The sequence below is a fragment of the Eschrichtius robustus genome, chromosome 3, assembly GCF_028021215.1.
Source record: "Eschrichtius robustus isolate mEscRob2 chromosome 3, mEscRob2.pri, whole genome shotgun sequence".
NCBI classification, from domain to species: Eukaryota; Metazoa; Chordata; class Mammalia; order Artiodactyla; family Eschrichtiidae; genus Eschrichtius; species Eschrichtius robustus.
This window is the reverse complement of record NC_090826.1, coordinates 26,741,589-26,759,917: the sequence shown is the minus strand read 5'-3', so window position 1 is coordinate 26,759,917 and position 18,329 is coordinate 26,741,589. Positions and strand designations below refer to the sequence as shown.

General features: G+C 46.8%; 1 protein-coding gene and 1 pseudogene across 1 annotated transcript in view; one reads left to right on the top strand and one right to left on the bottom strand.

Annotated features, from left to right (window-relative positions):
• LOC137760546 (toll-like receptor 12) overlaps positions 1-18,329 on the bottom strand; it is a 50,138-nt pseudogene that overhangs the window by 25,901 nt on the left and 5,908 nt on the right.
• Positions 16,736-18,329, top strand: part of PHC2 (polyhomeotic homolog 2) — a 100,667-nt gene continuing 99,073 nt past the window's right edge. The window contains exon 1 of the mRNA XM_068539454.1: positions 16,736-16,792. The gene's annotated coding sequence lies outside the window, so the exon portion shown is untranslated. The remainder of the gene's footprint in view (positions 16,793-18,329) is intronic.

Here is an 18,329-nt window from a genome sequence, read left to right as displayed (position 1 = left end):
TGCTACCACCCCATGGAACTCCTTCAACATGCTATCTCCAACCACGCTTCTGTGCTCTTTCTCATGCTGTTCCTCTGTCTGAACTACCTTTTTCTCTCTGGATCCCAGGAACCTTGACTCCCAGATGCCTCCTTCCCTCTTTAAGGGGCTTACTTCACCCGATCTTATCCAAGGCAGGATCCAAAACCTTCCTGTGGGGTAGAGCTTCTTCCCACTTCCCTGTTGAGATGTGGAGGTCACTTCCTAGAAATATGTAGGACCCACTCCCTTGGGCAATGAAGTCCCAGAAGATGGAAGAGTGAGGTGGAAGGATGCCTCTACCGGCTGCTGGAACCCAGCTGCCGACAGAGGGGAAGAGAGGCGAGGGTCTGTGTGCATTTGTGCAGGTGGTTTTGAGTGATCAGAATACCTCCAGATCCCTGCAAAGCATCCCCGCCAAGTTCTACTGGTTCCCAGGACACACCTCACTTATGTTCAGGAATGAGTATTCCCATGGCAGCTCTGCAATCTTGCTGACTTCGGCCTTTGCCACACTCTTCTGCCGAGCTGACCTATCCTTCCGATCCGGATTTACACAGCTGCTCCTGCCAGATCCAGCTGTTGTCTGTGATGCCTGCAGCCATGCTGCCCGGGGCCTGAGGAATGCCACTGCCCCCTGCTTGATTGCTGGCCACGGCATGCACAGCAGGCTGTCATTCACTGGGTGAATAAATGAAAGCAGTTGGGCTTTTGTCTACTTCTTATGTTTTGATCTGGTGCCTGGACCTTCCTGTGACCCCTCAAACCCAGCAGTTCCCTGAGCTCCCTAGATAATATGCAGTGGTGGGAAGCAGAACAGGGGAGAATGGTCTCTTCCCTTTGTGTTATAAGCATAACCTGGACACCCAAGGGCCTCACCAGCTTGCAAGGACGAAGGAGGACACAATGTCATTTGGACACACGTTTTGCTAGCTCAGTACTGCGCCATCCCTAACCTGGACGACTGCCAGGCTCAGAATCATCACAAGATTACTTTGCCCTTGGCATCACTGAGAGTCCCAGCATTGTCTCAGGCATGCTTCTGCATCGGTCAAGGCCACCACTCAGGCTGCCTCCTCTGCTCTGCCTTGGACATCACTTGGGCAGATGCATTGCAGGGCCTGCCTCTGACCACCCCTTAATGATCTGCTGGACTGCTGGTCAATGCCTGGGCCTCTCACACTGAGCCTTGCCTTTTCACTCGTAAAAGGAGAGAGACACTGATCCCCTCCATGGTGCTCTGCTCCCTTAGAGGGGAAATCACAGCAGGACTTCTGGGGTCCTGAGGTGGCCCATTAGAGAGACTGTTGTTTTGTTTCCAACACCTCCTCTGCCCCAGGAACACCTTCCCCTTGGTTTACTGAGAAAATGGAGCCAGGGGGGCAGGAGCTGTGGGATGCTACCCCCGCCCCATGTCCCCCAGTATAACCACTTCACCATTCATCCTCACCGCCTTCTGCTAATCTCAGAAGAAATGTTTCTCTTTCTGCTCAAGGCTCATCTCTGCATCTTTGCTCTCGGTCCCAGCCCCTCCTGTCTGCTCTGAGAGCTGCCTCTTGCCTAATACAGGGTGCTAACTCCTCTTTCCCACATCTTCAAATTCTCCTCTACTACTTAAAATATTTTCTGCTTGTAAATATTATCAAAGTTCTCCCAACTTAAAAACAAACAGGGCTTCCCTGGTGGCGCAGTGGTTGAGAATCTGCCTGCCAATGCAGGGGACACGGGTTCGAGCCCTGGTCTGGGAAGATCCCACATGCCGCGGAGCGACTAGGCCTGTGAGCCACAATTGCTGAGCCTGCGCGTCTGGAGCCTGTGCTCCGCAGCAAGAGAGGCCACGATAGAGAGGCCCGCGCACCGCGATGAAGAGTGGCCCCCGCTTGCCGCAACTGGAGAAAGCCCTCGCACAGAAACGAAGACCCAACACAGCCAAAAATAGATAAATAAATAAATAAATAAATAAATTTAAAAAACAAACAAACAGTTCTTTGTTTTAGATTTGGCTACAGTCATCCTTGATATCCAAAGGGGATTGGTTTCAGGACCCTCCCCCAACCCGCAGATACCAAACTGCGGGGATGCTCAAGTTCTTTACGTAAAATAGTGTGATTCAGTTGTTCCTCTGTATCTGCGGATGCAGAACTAGGGGATACGGAGGGCCGGATGTGTTTCTGCCTCTCTTTTCTTTCCTTCTCCTCCAAGTTATTCAAAAGAGTTGTCTTATACTTCTAACTCCATAACCTCACTTCTCATCCTCAACCCTGCCCTTCTGGGACCATACAAAGTTCTCAAATGCCAAATCCAGTGTGTATTTTCTGTCCTCATCTTACTGGCCTTCCCTATTGCATTTAACTATTTAGTACCATTTGAGGCCTCCATTTCCTCCCTCAAGGGCAGGGTACCCGAAGCAGAGACTCTGAGTTGCCCCAGTGAGCTCCTTTTCCTCTTTCTTTTTTTTTTTAACACCCCCTAGAGTTGTAACAGACAGCAAGGCTGCCCCGCTGGACTCTCCATTCCCCTGCAGCCCCCTCACCCCACGGCTAGGGGTCGCATTATGAGTTCTTGTCACCAGGGTGTGAGCAGAAGTGATGCAACAACTTCTTGGTCTTACCCTTGGCGCTGTGGACCCAGAAATGGGAGCCTCATTTTAAAGATAGTAGCATCCACCCACCAACCTCGGTCCTACCAGATCCTACCAGATCTGACCTCTTGGGACAGATCTGGTCCTACCAGCCATGGACTACTCAGATCTGGGCTTTTCATGTAAGTAAAAATAAACTTACATCTCATTTAAACTGTTGTATTTTGGAAGTTTTTGTTATAACAGCTTAGCCTGTACTCGAAGTAATATAGCATTGACTCAAGAGCAGGCAATCCACGGACCTCCTAAAACCTACCTCACCCCCAATCTAATTTAAGTCTCTCTTATGGTACCCTGTCTTTCTGCTTCAAAGCACTTATCACGACTTGTGGTTAAATCATTGTTTGTGTAATGAATGTGGGGGTCATTATTGACTGCCTTTCCAGCAACTATCTCCCTTCCCTTCTTTTTATCTCACAGAATCCTGATTTTATTCAGGTATTCACACTTCCCTCATTCGGACTCATGCTGCATGAAAAGATGAGCTTAGACCAATCAGATTCTCTGTCTTAACTTTTGAACTAAGAAACAAATCATGAGCCACTTATTAAAAGGATCTAAGATGGAAAGTTCACAGTGTAGAGGGAGCCAGTGAGGCTACAATGGACCATGTGCCAAAACTCAGAATGAGAGGCGCCAGCAGGTAGGAAAGAAGCAGGTATGTGAGGTGCAGGCAGATCGCACCGGTGAGGACCTCTTCTTCCTGTCTGCTGTGGACACACAGCCACCTGGATCCAGGATTATCTTCCCATTCCAGTCTCTGCTCTTAGCTTTCCATAGACAGCATCTACAACTATCCCTAAAATACATCGTCTTTCCCAGGGCTAGCAAGAGTGCACACCTCTTTCTCATATTCAAGCAGGCCTGGATAAAATAGTAACTTTGAGTAAGCTTATTCAACAAATTTTTAAATTTTATTTCATTGAAGTATAGTTGATTTACAACCTTGTGTTAGTTTCTGGTATACAGCAAAGTGATTCATATATATATATATATAATAGTTTGCATCTGCTAATCCCAAACTCCCAATCCATCCCTCCCCAATCCCATTTTCCCCTTGGCAACCACAAGTCTGCTCTCTATTCAACAAATATATTTGAATACCTACTATGTCCTAGGCACTGTTGTAGGCACTGGGGTCCTAGGGAGAATAAAGTATCTCCCTAAAGACAGCCTAAAGCATCTCTCTGAGAAACAAAATCAGCTATGTCACTCCTCTACCTGCCTATAATTCTTCAGTGGCTCCTAATTGACCTCAGAATAAAGCCCTAAATTCTTATTACGGTTTCAAAGGCAACCTTGCATGATCCAGCTTCTATCTACATTTTGAACCTCCATTATCAGTTCCTTCACTCCTCCCTTCACTTTCAGCCATATCAGATCACTTTCAGGTCTCTAAGTGTGCTGCTTGTCTCATGCCTGCAGGCCTCTGCGCACACTCTTCCGTCTACCTGAATGTGGTGAGCAAAGGTAAAAGGCAAGGACGAGGATGAGGATGACAATGAGAACAACACTACCGCTTATAACACTTTTGTAGATACTTTACATACGTAATTCTCAACCTTCATAACAATATCACAAGGTAGGTTCTATTTCCCTGTTTTACAGATGAGGAAACCCAGGCTACAGAAGTTTAGTCACTTGCTTCATATCACACAGTTAAGACACGGCAGAGCCAAAATTTGAATCCAACTCTATTTGACTTCAAAGGACAGGCTGCCTAGGCCTGCTGTCTCTGCCTTTCTTTAGAACTCATAACCTGGAGGCAGACAGACTTGGGTTTAAAGTTGGGGCTCCACCACCTCCTAAGTGGAAGCCAAGCCTTCAGTCTTACTGATCAAGTCATTCAATCACTGAGCCTCAGTTTCCTCATCTGTAAAATAAGGTCAGCAACAGAACCTACCTCAGAAGGTTATTGCGAGGTTAAAATGACAGAATGCATACAAAATGCCTGGCATAGTGCATGGCATGCACTGAAGCTGGAGATTGTTGTTCTGTTCTCATCACTGTGACCTTCTTCACTTAGGCAAATAGCTCTCTGTCCTGGGCCCTGTCCAGGTCAGAGCTCTGTGTCTTATCACGGACACAAACTAAGAGCTGTGTCCCGCAGGGCCTCCTTGGCCAGGCCTGCACGGGTCTGTGGACGTGAGCTCGGGCAGGCAGAGGAATGGCCTGTAATTGATCCCAGTTAGAGATCGGCAGGCCCCGTCTTTAGGCTGGGGCCTCAGGAAGCAGGGTGCTGCCTGATTTATGTCCCTGCTGCACCGAGGATGACCTGGTGCCCCCTCTACGTGTTCCGGCATCAGACAAGGCCATAAAACGGAATTGGCGCTGCACGTTTGTTGCTATCAGGACCGACTTGTACAGTTGCACCCAGCTTAGGTCAAACCCCTGCAGGACCCTCCCCAGGAAATGTTGGTGTGTACGGCCACCCTGTGAGGTCAGGCCACCGGGAGTTCAGGGACTGTGTACAAAAGGAAAATCACGATCTCATATGGCTTCAATGACCAGCTACTTGTGAATGACCCCCGCCCATCCTCATCCTGACCCTACAGCTCCTCCAGCCTCAGACTCAGCTATCCGATGGCCTGCTGGACGCCCCTTCCCACATGTCCCACAGGCCCCCATCTGAATGCGTCACGTTCACCTCTCTGCTGCTCTTCTCCGCCCATGTGGGCACCACACCTAGGCTGAGGAAGCCTCTTCCTCCCTGGCCTGGTGCAGCGGCTTTGTACACCTCCTTTACACCTCTGACCACCCTGTTTTGTAATAAGGACCACTTGATGCAGGTTTTACCCTTATCTGTATCTCCATCTGTCTCCTCTAATAGACTGTGAACTCCCAGAGACAAAAGACTAGATCTGATTCATTTTTGCACCTCCACAGCATAGAGCAGAGCCTGGCACAGAGGATATGCCCTAAACCTTTGATGAATGAATGAGTGAATGAATGGATGGATGGATGAATAAATGAATGAAATAGATGAGAATCTTCCAAGGTAGTTTCTAAATAAAGATCAGGGCTTCTTAAGAGGGACCGCTGAAGTTCTACTGGGAATAGTGGAATTAGATATTAGCATCTGAGAGTTAGATTAACCTTATTAATTGCACACTCCGAGCTCTTCCGTGTACAGATGACTGAGACCCAGAGAGATTGAATAACTTTCTGGGGTTGAACAGTGATTTAGTAGCAGAGCCCTGGACTAGCCCCCAAATCTCCTAACTATATAATCCGCAACCTTTTCTTCTCTTTCTACATGCTGAGCTTGAGAGAGCTCTTCACAGACTCCTAAGCTTGGCTTCTCAAAATAGACTATAGAAGGCAGAGGATATGCTAGACTATCTACCAGGTTTTATCAACAACAATGTGACCCATAGAAGAAAAACTGAGATGAGTTTCTCAGAAATTTCTAGTTCTAAGAGCAAGTGTAAGACTATATGACTGTGTGGCCCCTATCCTCTCTAAGCCTCGGTTTTCTCATCTGCAAAATGGGAGCAATGACAGCACCTGCCCTGACATAAATGCATGTTTTTCACTTTAGGCTCTTGTGATAAGTTGTATTACTATTCCCAGTTATTTGCTGGATTCTCAGTAAGAGGATTACCCGTGTCTGCCCATTGCAATGAGACTTGCAATGCCTCTCTGGGAGGTGGGTGGGGGGAGGATACCTCACTGTCCCCTTTGTGTCAGCCTGGGCCATTGGCTTCCTTTGGCCAATGGAACATGAGTAGAAGTGATGTATGCCACATCCCAGCAGAAGCTTTAAGAGCCATTGCAAGGTTCAACTGTAGCATTTTTTCTTCTGTCTCTAGACTACTATAGGAGCTGCTCCTTCAGTCTGAGACACAGAATGTGAAGACACATAGAACAGAACCTCAACTGCTCTGCAGCTGTCATGTAACATGAGAAATCAACCTTTGCTCTTGTCAGCCATTGAGATTATGGGGTGGTTTCTGCTGCATAGCCCAGCCAATGCCAACTAATAATCTTTTGCTTATAATATAGACAGACTCATTGGGACATCTTTTTTTAATTAACTAATTTATTTTTTATTAAAGTATAACTGATTTACAGTGTTGTGTTAGTTTCAGGTATACAGCACAGAGATTCAGATATAGATATATGAGTGTGTGTGTGTGTGTGTGTGTGTGTATTCTTTTTCAGAATCTTTTCCCAAATAGGTTACTACAAAATGTTGAGTATAGTTCCTTGTGCTATGCAGTAGGTCCTTGTTGTTTATCTATTTTATATATAGTAATGTGTCTATGTTACTCCCAAATTCCTAATTTATCCCTCCCTTCCCTTTGGTAACCATAAGTTTGTTTTCTGTGTCTGTGAGTCTGTTTCTGTATTGTAAATAAGTTCCTTTGTATCACTTTTTTTTAGATTCCACATATTAGTGATATCATATGATATTTATCTTTCTCTGTCTGACTTACTTCATTTAGTATGATAATCTCTAGGTCCATCCATGTTGCTGCAAATGGCATTATTTTATTCTTTTTATGGCTGAGTAGTACTCCATTATATTCCATTTTATATATATATATATATATATATATATATATATATATATATATATACATATATATATATATATATATACATATATCTCATATCTTCTTTATCCATCCATCTGTTGATGGACATTTAGGTTGTTCCCATGTCTTGGCTATTGTAAATAGTGTCACTGGGGACATCTTAAAAGGGAGGATGTGGTAAAGATAACCGCAAAATGAATCAAATCCCAGGTAGTCCTAGGGCTAAGTATTAATTAATGATCAGGGTAAGCTGCCATAATAAAGAGACTCCAAAATACAAGTCTTAAATCAGATACACATTGACACTGACCTCTCTCATAAAACAGTGCAGAGGTAAGTGGCTGACCCAGGGTTGTTAGGCAGTTCTGCTCCATGAACTTGCCCAGAGGTCCAGGTTCCTTCCAACTCACTGCTCCTGCTATTGTGTTATCCTCATCTGCCCCATGACCACATTCCAGCCTGCAGGAAGGAGGAAAGAGACAGCAAGGATGATCTGTATTCATTTATAGGATGTACTGCTCACAGTCTGTTGATCAGATCTTACTTACCTGGCCATAGCCAGTATAAGGAGGCTGCGAAAGTAGTTTCTAACCACGTGGCCTTATGCTCTGATGAAATGCAAATGGGGCTTCCTATTAGTAAAGGGAAGAAGGGGATAGTTCGGTGGTATTCTGGAGCTGGCTCACAGAGGCTCATGAGAGCCAGCTGCATGTAATTTTCCCCCAATTCCGTATTCATTGACATGATTTGAAACCGCCTTAGTGGGAGTACTGACACCACAGAAACTGGCAAACACTACAAATCTGTATACTCCCCCACCCTGCCATCCCAATCTGCCAGAAGAGCCCGTTATTAAACATTTGCCAGCACTGGGAGTAATGGATACTGGGAGGCAATCAGCAGACTCTGCCACAGTCGGGTCACGGTTTCTTGGTGTCTCTGCTGCCTTTTCCTCTCACTCCTCAGCAACTTCCTCACCTTCAGCTCTATAAGAAGTCCTCCTTGGTTCAAATTCATGAGGGCAGCTCACATGTTCTTGCCCTTTCCTCACCTAGCTTGCCTGCCCTGGGGCCAGGTGCCCACACTTGGGTTACTCAGCTGTGCCCAGGGGTAGAGGAGCTGGATGGGAATCAGGCACAGAGCTGCCTTCAGAGGCACCGGAGGCAGACACCGCGTGCAGCTGAGTGAAAGCCTTTCCCCACCCCTATCACTGAGTTTAGCCTGTAGGAGGCTCCTGTTATGCCGTTTTTCTAATATTCCTTTTTTAAAAAATATTCTTATTGGGGTAAAATACACATAACATAAAATGTATCATCTTAACCATTTTTAAGTGTACCGTGCAATGGCATTAAGTACATTCCTAATGCTGTACCACCATCACCACCATCCATGTCTACATCTCTGATACTCCTTCTGTACCTCTTGTGATGAGATGACCCAGTTTGGTGAAAGATACACTTACTGGGGGACCAGAGGTCCCTGGCTGAGGCTGTGCCCTGTATGACAAGGGCATCATTTTGTGCGATAGACATCAGTGGTTTACGGGAGACCCAAGGTTCACACTTAAGGACCTAGGAAATGTGGCTGGATGAACAAGGGCAAGACAATCCAGGAGACAAGAAAGAACATAGGCTTCAGAGTCTGACAGAACCCAGAACCCAGCCCTGTCCCTTCTCAGCTGAGTGACCTTGACCTGAAGTCAAGTTCACCTAATGCCACATTCTTCATTCACACTGTGCCTTCTGTTCCCGAACAGTTCCCTCTTTTGGTTAATGCCTGAAACCCTTCGGAGGCCTCCCAGCTAAAAGTGGGTCTCTGTGTGATTCTCTCCCACAACACCCTAATCTTTCTTTTTACAGCACTAGTCAGGCTTTTATTATATGCTTATCCACTTCCCTCCTAATTTTTCATCTGTCTCTGCACTAACCTGGACACTCCATGTTAGTTTTGTTCAGCACTGAGCCCAGGCCTGGCATAAAGCTACCATTCAATAAACATGTGTTCAATGAATGGATAAATGAGTAAAAGAATGAGTTACATTAGTTAACGTCTCTAAACTTCACTATGAACAAGGAGGGTATTTAGAATATCTAACAAGTAAGGTGGGGGGCAGGAACATATAAGAAAGCATGCCAAGCAACAAAGTCCTACTGTATAGCACAGGGAACTATATTCAGTATCCTGTGATAAACCATAATGGAAAAGAATATGAAAAAGAATATATATATATATATATATATATATATATATATATATATATATATATCTGAATCACTTTGCTGTACGGAAGAAATTAACACAACATTGTAAATCAACTATACTTCAATAAAATAAAATTTTAAAAAATAAAATAAAATAAAAATACAGATATATTTTGAAACAGAAAAGAAACAGAAAACATGCCAAGTGTTCAAGCCAAAGTTCTAGAGCAGTGAGTATGTCAGAGGTCCCTGCTGTGTCAGGTATTAACCTTTCAGTTGCTGGATGGTGCAGATGTCTGGGGGATCCCAGGGGAGAAAGTGGGGTGATGGGAAGCTGGAGGGGTACTTAGAGGACTTGGAGCAGCAATCGATAAAAACATTTCACTAAATTAGCAAGCATGTGAGGCTGCGCTGGTACAAAACAGCTAAATGTTACCCCTGTCTGTGAAATGGAAGAACTGATACCCAACTGATCAAAGGGGTGCCGGGAGAGGTAACATCCATTAGCTCTGTGACATGCTAGGAGAGGCAGGCCTGAGGCAAAGAGAACACCAGAAGCTTAGGAAACACTAGAACAGAAATGGCTGCCTTCACCTTCCTGCTCCCCACCCCAACCTCCAGCCCCAAGAGACAGACAAATCCTAATAACCAATGCCAAGTGTTGGGGGGAATCCAGCTCCATTTGCAAATGGTGCCAGTGTCTGAGGAATAGCAAATATGAAAGAACAGAACAGGACTAGGTGGCAGGAGAGACTGTGGTTTTCCAGGAGTTTCCTCCTTAACTAAGGAAAGTTAGAAATCAGGATCCCTCCGTGAAAGGCCTGGCCAGGCCCCCAGGTCCTAGGGTGTTCTGGACCCTAGGCCCTTTCCTCCTCTCTGTGCTTCTAAAGTTCTCTGACCCAGAAGCTCATTCAAAGTAGAGGCAGAGGCTCCAGAGCTGAGCTAGGAGGTCTTTGGTCTCATCCAGGCCAGGACCCTTGAACTTGCTTCTCTCTTTTGAGCAGCCCTTGGGAAACGGACTTCTTGAGCATGGGAGACCAGCTGCTGGGGATAGAGCCTGCCTTCCGGGTGAAAACAAGAGATGCCCTACATCTGACCTCAACATAAAGAGGAATTTTCAGGATAGAGGTTGTGTTGCAGAATCCAAAGCTGGGGACTGCAGTAGGGATGCAATCAGGAACTTCAGCGCCCTGAGAAATCCAAGCACTGGCTTTGCTTTTCTTTCCAACGGCAGACTGACTGCCCCTTTTTCCTGGTATGCATGGTGAAACATGCCCACCGCCAACAGCTCCTTCGTTTACAGCACCTTCATTCATGAGAGCAGCCAGCTTCAGGCAAGGCAGCACGGCTTCGGTGCCATTCCAGGGTTCTGGAGATGGAATGTGATTGGCTCAGTTTGGGTCAGGTGCCTGCCCTGACCAATCATTGGTGGCTTGGGTGAGGGGCGGAATCACAGGTGTGTTTGGCTGTTCTCCCCGCCCTGTGGACACAGAAGGGGCGGGGCCATTGCTAGAACGGGGATACTGGGCAGAGAGTAGACAGGAGGTACCCTCTACATATGATTTATCCAATGTCACTTAGCTAGAAAACGGCACACTGGGTTCAAAGACTCCTGTGTTCCTTCCATTCTGCTCCATTTTAGGGTTATGAAATGAAGGTCATTGTGCCCCAGGGTGGGGGGACACCAGAGGTGAAGCCCAGGGCCTCAGACTCCAATAAGGGTTCAGAGAGCTGAAGTCAGTGAGTAGAACAGTGCTTCCCAATCCTGGATTCCCTTCTAGACTATAAACTGGGGAGGATTGTGTGTGTCTAGCATGGGTCCTGGCAGGTAGGAGTCCTTGGTAATTATTTATGGAAAGAAAGAAGGAAGGAAGGAAGGAAGGGAGGGAGGAAGGGACTGTGCTTCTAAATCACTTCTAGAGCTTGGTGCAAAGAAAGATAACAATCATAAGTAATATGTATTGAGCACTTAGTATTCTAAGACTTTGCTTGTATTAAATCATTAATCTTCACATCCAATCAAGTAGCTGAATATTATTATTCTTTTTTATTCTACTCCCTTTTATAGGTAAGATACTGAAGCTCAGAAAGGTGAAGACGTTCACCCATGTTCACTGGGTTAGTGGCAGAACGATTGCAAATCTAAGCAGGCAGGCTCCAGAACCTCTGCGCTCAACCACAGCACCACACAGCCTCTCAAGGTGTCAGCAGCCCACCCAGACTTAGAGAATCAGAATCTCTGGGGAGTGGGACCTGGGGAATCTGTATTTGAACAGGTTTTACAGCTGATTCTGATGCACAGCCAGAATTAGACCTAAAACTGTAAATCTAAAAATTAGCAGTAAGCCTGGGGCCATGTGACTGAAACAAATAAGGCTGCCGCCAGGCTTTTAAAGTTTATCTGATCATATGGACATAAGGCTTGCCAAATAATGTTGACTGATAGTATCCCCTTTGTGAGGAGGGAACCCAAACCCAGATCAATTACAAAGAACCCTCCAGGGACCTGAGAGCAGGAGGCCAGCTCAGGGGACCTGGCTATGAGACATTTTCCAAAGGGCGTCCAGCCACAGGCCACCATCCTCGGGAGAGCTGGGATTGACTGTGTACCTGCCTAGTTCCTGGACTTTGATCTCCCATCTGACCTCCTTCTCACCCCTGCTCTAATCTGACAACTCCTGCTGGGTTGACCCCATCTCTGACCCTAGCCTGCCCCAGTTTTCAGCCTCACTGCTCCAGGCTGCAAGCTCACATGACGACAGCTCAAGGCAGGACAATATTCATATCAGCCATCAATAATGGGAGCAAGCTACCATCTCTTCTAATAATGTAGTGACAAATGGAATATTCATGTCAAAAGTACTGTGACTTTCAGGGTGGAATTCAGGTATCTCAAACCAAATCTGCAACTGTCACTGAGCATGAGATGTAGAAAAAATAAGAAATAAACAGCCCTTGCTACTAACTGGCACAATGTTTTTTCATTCATTAAACAAATGGTTATTGAAAGCCGATTCCATGATGGTTTCTGTGTTAACACTGGGGGCAAAAAGGTTGAGCAAGACATTGTGTCTGCCCACAGGGAGTTCCCTTATGCTCAGTTCTGCTGTGGGATTCAGAGAAGATGGTGCTTCCAAGATTAGCCAATGAACTGGGCTGAAGAAAAGAAAGGCTGCAGGATTGCAGTTCAGAGAGGGGATGGTTCTAGATTTTGTCTAAGGTTCCAAAATACCTCAAATACTGGACCAGCCTATGGAAGCTTGGAGGAGCTGGTAGTGAACCTCGGAACACAGACACCTTTTTAAAACCTAGGGTCTTTGTAGATATAATCAAGTTAAGATGAGGTCATACTGGATTAGAGTGGCCCCTACTCGGAAAGGATTGGTGTCCTTATAAGAAGAAGGAAATTTGGACACAGACACACAGGGAGAATGCCGTCTGATGACGGAGGCAGAGACTGGAGTGATGCACTCCCAAGCCAAGGATTGCTGGCAACCGCCAGAATCTAGGAGAGAGGCACTGAGTAGATTTTCCCTCTGAGCCCACAGGAAGGAACACATCCTGCTGACACCTCGGTTTTAGACTTCTGGCTTCCTGAATTGTGAGAGTAAATTTGTGTTGTTTTAAGCCACCTGGTTTGTGATGTTTTGTTACAGCAGCCCTTGGAAACTAATATGGCCATTATTTGGAAATCATCCCACAGATGGATGTTAACAGAGCCCTAAAAGGCACCAGTGGCCCTGACATCTCTCCAAATGTTCACTAAAGATGAGTCATCATTGTGTCTCTTGTGGATCTCTGAAGAAAAACAAAACAAAACAGTATCAGCCTGACTCCCCCATGGGGGAAGGAAGAAGGCCTTCCACACGATTATTTAGCAGGAAGAGGATGCTAGGGTGTGGGGAGGAGGGTTGACAGCTGCTTTTCTTCCCCACTGGGGACAGCCCAAGAAAAAAGGGGGCTTCCATCACTATAAGAGGATGTCAAGTCATTTACTTTCACTCATTCAGTAAACACATGTGGAGCACTTACTGTGCTGGGCACTGCTGGGCACCAGTGGAGAGTATGTGTGTATGGATGGGGGAGGAATGCTAAAGAAATAGAACACTCATTCCCTGAGTTCTCTGAGCCAAGCTGGAGTGGGAGACCTGGGGCATAGTGGGTAATTAGCATGGACTTGGGAATCAGATGGTCCAGGCTTGAATCCTGATTCTACCACTGACTTCCATTGTGATCTTGGACAAGCTACTTAGTCCCTCTGGGTCTTCATTTTACTGTATTAAGTTAGATGATGTATATATAGCACAGGGCCAGAGTAAGTGCTCAATACATATTAGTTCTTTTCATTATTGGAGAGTAAAGATGTTCACCAGAAATAGCTCAGTAAAAGAGTAAAGTGCTTATGATCAAGCAGGACCTCTGTCCAGTTCAGGCCCTCATCACCTCTTACCAGATACTATCTGATTGAATGCTCAGAACAACTCCAGGAGGAAGTTAGTCTCGTTTTACAAATAATGTAACTCTGGTTTGGGAATGTAAAATAACTTGGCAAAGTTCACAAAACAGGGAATGTGGCAGAGTCCACATTCAAACTAGAGGTCCCAAGCACTTATTCTTCCTATTGCAAATCAGAGGGGGTAAGGGGCAGCATATAGTTGGGAGAGGGCCCAAAGCACTTCACTTAAGGCTATGGTTGCCTCTATAGAAAGTATATTGTTTGTATTGGGCTTATATGTTTATTTTGTTTAATTAGCAAATATATCTCTAGGGCTTCCTATTGGGTGTTCTAAGCACCTTATGTTAGTAACTCATTTATCTTCACAAGAGCCTATAAGGTGGGCACTGTATTATTCCCATTTTACAGATGTGGAAATTGAGACACAGAGAGGTTAAGCAAATTTCCCAAGGTCACACAGATAGAGAATAGTGGAAGCAGGGTTCACACTTGCTTCTTCGGCTCCAGAGACAATGCTTTTAACCACTATCTACACTGCCCTTTCAGGGTGGTGGTAGAATGGCTGTTGAAGTGTGTGGATGGGAGAAAGGGGAGAGGATTAACACCCGCCCCCACATGCCACCCTTTGGTGCTATTGTTGCAATAAGCCCTGAGTAATTTGACAATATAAGGTGAATGGCAGGATGGTGCTGTTTAGCCCTGGGATTCTCTGAGTCAACAGCTTCTCATCTCTGGCCCACTTCCTGAAAACTCTTTGCGTCTCAGCTTTGGAAACCCTTTGAGCACACAGAGCTCATTTCCTGTGGCCAGGAAGGACGGGACGAGTTCCTGATGACACTCATCTCCTTCATTAAGGCGCTCATAAAAGTGTTTCAAGAAGCCTGACTTATGGCTCCGCTGTTTGTCAAGATCCCCTTCTGCAAGGAGCCACTCCGGTAATTTGGTGCTAGGAGATGTGCAGGAGAAACCAGCTCCTTTGAGTCAAGGAATTATTTATGATCCTAAGAAGAGAGGATGTCATTTGGAGAGATAACAAGCCTTCACCAGCACAACAGGCTGTTTAATATGCCACAAGGGATGAGAGACAGCTCCAGAATTCCAAAGCCAGCTAGGAAACCTTGAGAAATTCTGTACATGGGTTGTCTGTTCCTATGAAAGCTCCTGTGTCAATAACAGCTAACAATTATGGAGGTTTTACCTCTGAGCCAGGGCTTGTGCTAAGTAATTTTTACATACTAATCCATTTAATTCTCACACCATTCCTATCCTATTTTACAAATGAGGACATTGAGTCACAGAGATGTAACTTGCCCAAGTTCACACAGTTAAGTGAGTAGCCAAGTCAGGTTTTTAACCTATTTAGGTCTGCCTCCAAGTTTGGGCTCTTGAACACCCAACAACACAACTTAGAAGGAAATTAGGTTTTAAGTCAGCCCAGTAAGGTGAAATGTACATACATGCAAAAATTACATTTGTTAATCCCTTAAAATGCCTATAAAGTTTAGTATATTTGGTTTGAGGCATTATTATTTTGTCCAATAATTAGAGAGCCACTGAGCTAAACTAAAGGAAGGAGCAGAAGGAAAGTCTAAATGCAGATGCCTCTGCTTTTAAACAATTCAGTCTTAGGCGAACTATCAAATCCCTAGGGGTAAAATGAAGAGCTGAGAATTATAGTGTCCTTAACCCACTTGCGGGGGTGACTCTATTTTCTTTTAATATTTAGCCTCTGTGACCTTAACACATATCACCTGTCATGTGATATTTTGCAGGATTAAGAGAGAACATGGTCACATCTTAAGAGGAGAGGAGAGAAAGTTCTGTTAGAGAAGGGGTTCTGAAGTCCAAGTCTAAATTAAATGAACCTGGTACAATGAGACTCGACGAGACTAGCTTTGGAGCCAGATAAACCTGGATTCGAACCCTCATCTTCTACTTCTTAGCTGTGTAACCTTGGGCAATTTGCTTAACTTCCCAAAGCCTCAGTTTCTCAATGTGTAAAATGGTCATAGCAATACCATCATGTTGAGAAGATTGAATTTAAAAGTTTATAAAGTAGCAAGCTTGAGTGTAAATCATAGTAATTAAGCACTAGTTCTTAATAGCTGTCTGACCAAAGACAGGTCACCATCACCTCTCTGGGCCTCATTTCTCCTCATCTGCTATTTAGACGTAATTGTTCTGCCTACTAACCTCAAAGGTCATTGTAAGGAAACACTAAAACACTGTACAAAATTTCTATAAGGATTTTCTCAGCTACTTGGTACACCTGGAATTGTGAGGAGGTGCTGGGAGACCCCTGCTGGAGAAAATAACTCAGGAGAGTCCGGGGGCCTGAAGTCAGAAATGGGCTCAGATCTCCAGTTCTGTCATTCAGTGTGGCTGTGTGACTTTGGGTGAGTGACCCACCGTCCCTGAGCCTCCTCTTTCCCTTCTATCAAGTGGGGTTAATAGTACTGACATCACAGGGTTATCCCGAGAATCATATTCTGCAGAAAAGTGTTAGGCACGTGGTAAATGCACGATAAATGTCTGCTGAATCTGAAGCCTTCTGAGAGGAGCCAAATTCAGCCCCTCTCCTTCCGCGGGGTGGGAAACGTGCGGATGCCTCCACAAGGAGCTCAGGTAGGGTAGATGCTCTGTGCCTCCCCACTCCCCCGCCCTCCCAGCCGTTGCCGTGGCCACCGGTTCAGGCCCGGAGCAGCACCTGGGCGTGTTCAGCCCAATCCCCGCCTTTCCAGAGTGACCATTGGCTGGAGACGCCACGTGATGCACGCTGGTATGCTAATATATGGTAATCGCCCCCACGCCCCTCCTCCCCGGGCCTTGGCCGAGTAGCCAGCAGGGTGCGCGGCGCCGAGCCGAGGGGGCGGGCTGAGGGGCGGCCCCCGGGAGAGAGCGGCCAGGTGGAGGAGGAGCGCGAACGCGACCGCAGGTAACGGGCCGGCGCGTGCGCGCTGGGGCCGGCTCGCGGCGGACTGGCAGCGCGCGGGGCACTTGGGCCGCCGCTCTGCCGGCTTAACCCTTTGGGCACCCAGCTGTCACGGCCGGGCCGGGCCGCGCGGGGCGGGGCATTGCCGTGGGCACCGGCCGGCAGGCGGCGGCGGCCCGACCCGGGATCCGCGGTGGAGGCCGAGCAGCCCAGACCGGCGGATCGACCGGCCGCAGCGCGCCCGGGGGCCGGGACGCAGCCGCGGCTAGGGCTGCGGGGCAGCTCCGAGGCCAGTGCTTGCGGGAGGCTGCGGGGTAGCTGCTGAAGTACCGGCACTCGCGCTGTTTCTCGGGTCGCCGAGCCCCTCCCGCGCAGAGGCCCGAGCCTCAGCAGCCCGTGGCCTTGCGCGGCCTGCGTCTCCTCCGCGCATCCCGCAGAGTGCGAGGAGACCCAGGGGTCGGGCCTGACCTCGGCGCCCCGTCCCCAGCTGCGACCTGACAGCCCAGCCGCCGGCACTTTTGACCCGGAGTCAAGCTGGGGCCCCGGTGGGACGAAGGCAAGAGTGGTGCTTGGGGGCCACCAGCCAAGGGACCTGGGGATTGTCGGTGCAGGGAGGAGCGGACAATCCCCTAAAGGAAAGGCAGGCCCCAAGATTTGCCAGGTTTCTGAAGGAGGGATGCCCAAGAAAGGCACTGGCCCCTTGTTTTCTGTGCTGGGTGATGACCTGACACTCATGGGAAAAGGTCACTGCTGGACACCTGGATCGGGTCTGTCATGTCCAGAGGAAGCGGCTGTTTTGCGTGAGTTTCTAACAAATTTTTTATAAGGCCAGGATTAAATTCATCTTTCTCCCTCATCCTCCTCCGAGGTCTGCTACAGAAGTGTGTTCTTTTAATTACCCACCCCCCTCACCACCAATTCACTAAGATTGGTGGCAGCTTTAGGCTTACAGTGTAATTTAGCTTTCACTACAATAGAAATGGTAGGATGGGCCATGTGCCACTAATATTAAGCTTGCCCTGGGAGCTTCTCGGAAGTGTGTGTGTGTGTGGCGGTGGGGGGGGGGAATGTTTCTATCACCAGTGCAGATGAAAAACTGGCTAATGTGCCAGTGATATCAGTAGAATTTCCTTTATGAGTCTAAAGTCCTTTCTTCTAAATCAAGGAAGAATGTGGTTACACATGCAAAGTACCAGGAACCAATTTGATTTTTGCAAGTGAAGTGCAAATTTCACTTTCATGTTGCTCTTGATGTCTTTTATCACACAACAACAAACTCTTGCTGTTTGCCAGGCACTCTGCTATGTCTTGGGGATGCAAAGATGAATAAGATAATTAGTCCTTGTCCTCAAAGAAGTAGTGGGAGAGACAGAAATAAAATTGCCAGTAAAAGTGATAACAGCATGATAGATGTGTACATAAAGAAGCACAGAGGAAGGAACAATTAGCTGTCTGAGAGGATCCAGGAAGGCTTTCCAGAGAAGAACATGTTTAAGGTCTTGAAGGATGAATAGGAGTTTGCCTTGCAGAGAATATTGGG